General features: G+C 52.8%; 1 non-coding gene across 1 annotated transcript in view; it reads left to right on the forward strand.

The window, feature by feature from the left end:
• Positions 1-4,341: 4,341 nt before the first annotated feature.
• LOC124582225 overlaps positions 4,342-5,000 on the forward strand; it is a 1,910-nt gene continuing 1,251 nt past the window's right edge. Inside the window, exon 1 of the ribosomal RNA XR_006973812.1 lies at positions 4,342-5,000. This exon is cut by the window's right edge and continues 1,251 nt beyond it. This is a non-coding gene — a ribosomal RNA (small subunit ribosomal RNA).

Raw genomic sequence — 5,000 nt, forward strand, 5'->3', positions numbered from 1 at the left:
CAGATGCTCAGCGGCAGCTAGGAGGCGCTCCATCCATGTCGGTACCGGTGAGCGTTGCACTCGCAGTCGCAAAAACGTACGGCAAGTATATTACTCGGAAGAGTCAATGACAGTCCAAGCCCCCCTGCGTGGGAAGAGTCTTCCTAGGCCATGACCCACCGGAAGGGCGCAGCGTCCCCCACCCCAGACATGTGACGTCAGACTATCGGTATTGACGACTAGACTGATTCCTTATAATCATTTGCCATACACCGGTGGAAGCTGCCGAGACGAGTAACTACATAGCGGGCTCGCCGTGTCACTAATGTACAGAGATACAATAGTTTCGACTGGAACCGGATTAAACGTATACACGGCGCTGATTAGTAATAGATAGAGCCATCAGAATACAGATAATGTATAGACCTGTCCGTATACATGCTGAAAGACTCTGCTCACAATCACACGTCAGCCAGACACTCTTATCACGCACTACTCTCTGCCTGTAACAGGCACACAGACAATATGTAAGCACCAGCATGGAACAACACCCAGTGCATCCTCTCTGCCACATTAGACAATCCACACTATCATAACCAGACCGGGAGGTCCACTCGGAAAACAGAATATCCCACCCTTCCGACAACCACCATTGCTCAGCTAAGCCACCAACACCCACACATGTCCCAGACAGGGGTGCACCCAACATCACAATACTGCCTCCTGTCACACCACACAAACAATGGCAGGAATGAAAGACACAGGTCTGCCACAAGCATGGAATCAGAGCGCCGCCTGTTATGAGCCAAAGGTGCACCCTGACGTGGCAAATCAGATGATGCCGCAGTCATTTACTTACGATAATCACAATCAACAAACCGGGCCCCCCCCCCCCCAAGTGCCTTAACCTAACCCGTATTGTACCTTAACCTAACCCGTATTGTACCTTAACCTAACCCGTATTGTACCTTAACCTAACCCGTATTGTACCTTAACCTAACCCGTATTGTACCTTAACCTAACCCATATTGTACCTTAACCTAACCCATATTGTACCTTAACCTAACCCATATTGTACCTTAACCTAACCCATATTGTACCTTAACCTAACCCATATTGTACCTTAACCTAACCCATATTGTACCTTAACCTAACCCATATTGTACCTTAACCTAACCCATATTGTACCTTAACCTAACCCATATTGTACCTTAACCTAACCCATATTGTACCTTAACCTAACCCATATTGTACCTTAACCTAACCCATGTTGCGCCTTAACCTAACCCATGTTGCGCCTTAACCTAACCCATGTTGCGCCTTAACCTAACCCATGTTGCGCCTTAACCTAACCCATGTTGCGCCTTAACCTAACCCATGTTGCGCCTTAACCTAACCCATGTTGCGCCTTAACCTAACCCATGTTGCGCCTTAACCTAACCCATGTTGCGCCTTAACCTAACCCATGTTGCGCCTTAACCTAACCCATGTTGCGCCTTAACCTAACCCATGTTGCGCCTTAACCTAACCTATGTTGCGCCTTAACCTAACCTATGTTGCGCCTTAACCTAACCTATGTTGCGCCTTAACCTAACCTATGTTGCGCCTTAACCTAACCTATGTTGCGCCTTAACCTAACCTATGTTGCGCCTTAACCTAACCTATGTTGCGCCGTAACCTAACCTATGTTGCGCCGTAACCTAACCTATGTTGCGCCGTAACCTAACCTATGTTGCGCCTTAACCTAACCTATGTTGCGCCTTAACCTAACCTATGTTGCGCCTTAACCTAACCTATGTTGCGCCGTAACCTAACCTATGTTGCGCCTTAACCTAACCTATGTTGCGCCTTAACCTAACCTATGTTGCGCCTTAACCTAACCTATGTTGCGCCTTAACCTAACCTATGTTGCGCCTTAACCTAACCTATGTTGCGCCTTAACCTAACCTATGTTGCGCCTTAACCTAACCTATGTTGCGCCTTAACCTAACCTATGTTGCGCCTTAACCTAACCTATGTTGCGCCGTAACCTAACCTATGTTGCGCCTTAACCTAACCTATGTTGCGCCTTAACCTAACCTATGTTGCGCCGTAACCTAACCTATGTTGCGCCTTAACCTAACCTATGTTGCGCCTTAACCTAACCTATGTTGCGCCTTAACCTAACCTATGTTGCGCCTTAACCTAACCTATGTTGCGCCTTAACCTAACCTATGTTGCGCCTTAACCCAACACACGTTGGGCCTTAACCCAACACACGTTGGGCCTTAACCCAACACACGTTGGGCCTTAACCCAACACACGTTGGGCCTTAACCCAACACACGTTGGGCCTTAACCCAACACACGTTGGGCCTTAACCCAACACACGTTGGGCCTTAACCCAACACACGTTGGGCCTTAACCCAACACACGTTGGGCCTTAACCCAACACACGTTGGGCCTTAACCCAACACACGTTGGGCCTTAACCCAACACACGTTGGGCCTTAACCCAACACACGTTGGGCCTTAACCCAACACACGTTGGGCCTTAACCCAACACACGTTGGGCCTTAACCCAACACACGTTGGGCCTTAACCCAACACACGTTGGGCCTTAACCCAACACACGTTGGGCCTTAACCCAACACACGTTGGGCCTTAACCCAACACACGTTGGGCCTTAACCTGCTCTGTAATTGTCATACGACGCGTTAAATTAGTGTAGTGTTGCCTAACTGCAACCCCCGCAATATAGTTTGCTACTCGCACTGCCCGGTCCCCAGAGTATCGCTTCATGTTAAACACCTTGCAGCTATACACTGTAATGCGGATGGCGGCAGGACGTACATGCTCAATGCCCTTCGCAGTTGTTCATTGGCATTCGCATGGCGAAGCACAGCCTACGTTGTGGTACGGCTTGTGGCAACTGTCCGCTGATGTTGTACGTCCAAATCACACACTGTACCGCACATTGGTCCTCATGTACTGAATGATACATCGTGGTACATGTGTGACCGTACCACGACTGCGCCAACAACGGCGAACCATACGGTCCAAATATTGTGCACTCAGCTACGTGTCGTCTCCCTATAAGAGCTGGATTGCAGTATGGTATGCCGTGGATGGCGATCAGCATGAGCCGTCTGTTGATGTAGTGGCGCGTGTTGTCAGACGTAGTCGTCTCTTCTCACACACCGTGATAGCATGGTGCACTGCGTTCCACATCTGCGACATGCGACAGAGGCCGGTTGACAGTCGTTCGCGCAATGGACATCGCATACGTACGGGGGCCACCTTCCACGTGTTCGCGAAGCGTGCACATGTTGTTGCGTGTATGTGGGCAGACATAGTGTGTCGTGACACCTGACACAGGCATGCAACAATCGTTGAATTTGCAAATGGCGATGGACGTCTACGTTTGCTGGTGACGTTACGCAAATGAAGAACTGGTAAACCGTTGTGGTGCGGTTGTTCTCGCTAGAGGTGAATCAGTGATGGCGACGATCGGTTGAGCTACCAACCGGTTGTTTCAGCGATACCCACCATGCCCACGAACGTGAATGGCATGTGGGTGTGAAGCGATACGCGGCGGTGGCTGGGTGGGACCGTCCCCGGCCGGTGAGGGGGGGCCTTCCGGCGTGCTGGCCGCGCGGTGCGTGGGCGCACGCGCTACAGCCGGCTGGTGGGGGCGGCCAGTGGCAGGCGCGCCGGCCGACGGAGGCGGCAGGCGGCGCAGCTGCGCGCCGGCGCACCCTGCACGCGGCGCCGTGCGGCCAAAGTAGGTCCTCGCGGGCCCGGTGCGAAGCGCGGTGGACATCTGCAGTGTGCTGGTCCGATTGAGGACTGTGTGCGCTGAGGATGCGCCGCCGCCCGGCGCTCGGCGCCGCGGCGCCGTCTGCTGCTCGGTCGCCTCTGCGGTTCTCGCAGGTGGATTGTATCGCAGCTGTGCGGACGTGTTGGCGCGTGCGCTGTGCTGGGAGAGTTCGCTTCGGCACCCAAGTGGGGCTTTTGTCCTTCTGTGGCGCTGGCGTTGGAGCTGCCGGCCACCGTAGGTGGCGCGTGTTGTCTCCCGCCGGCAATGCCACGACAGCACGCTCCCGGGCCTCTGTCGGCAGCGGCAAGCTCAGTTGGGAGCACGGGTGGTCGCACCTAAAGCGTCTACTCGCCAAACTCCGGGCGATTGCGCCTCTCTCGAACCCGACCAAGTACTTAGGACGGCGCTGCGCGCCGCCGGGACCTGAGAGGGTTTCGAGGTGTATTGTGCAGGGGAGCTCAGCCTCCTCCTGTTTGCAGAATAATTGAGCGGACGCTTGCGTGTTCGCGCGGGCCCCCGGGACACACTCCCGGGCGGCCGGCTGCTCAGCTCTAGTTGACGCAGCTCCCTGGTTGATCCTGCCAGTAGTCATATGCTTGTCTCAAAGATTAAGCCATGCATGTCTCAGTACAAGCCGCATTAAGGTGAAACCGCGAATGGCTCATTAAATCAGTTATGGTTCCTTAGATCGTACCCACGTTACTTGGATAACTGTGGTAATTCTAGAGCTAATACATGCAAACAGAGTCCCGACCAGAGATGGAAGGGACGCTTTTATTAGATCAAAACCAATCGGTCGGCTCGTCCGGTCCGTTTGCCTTGGTGACTCTGAATAACTTTGGGCTGATCGCACGGTCCTCGTACCGGCGACGCATCTTTCAAATGTCTGCCTTATCAACTGTCGATGGTAGGTTCTGCGCCTACCATGGTTGTAACGGGTAACGGGGAATCAGGGTTCGATTCCGGAGAGGGAGCCTGAGAAACGGCTACCACATCCAAGGAAGGCAGCAGGCGCGCAAATTACCCACTCCCGGCACGGGGAGGTAGTGACGAAAAATAACGATACGGGACTCATCCGAGGCCCCGTAATCGGAATGAGTACACTTTAAATCCTTTAACGAGTATCTATTGGAGGGCAAGTCTGGTGCCAGCAGCCGCGGTAATTCCAGCTCCAATAGCGTATATTAAAGTTGTTGCGGTTAAAAAGCTCGTAGTTGGATTTGT

This window comes from Schistocerca americana, unplaced genomic scaffold (genome assembly GCF_021461395.2).
Source record: "Schistocerca americana isolate TAMUIC-IGC-003095 unplaced genomic scaffold, iqSchAmer2.1 HiC_scaffold_404, whole genome shotgun sequence".
Classification (NCBI taxonomy): domain Eukaryota; kingdom Metazoa; phylum Arthropoda; class Insecta; order Orthoptera; family Acrididae; genus Schistocerca; species Schistocerca americana.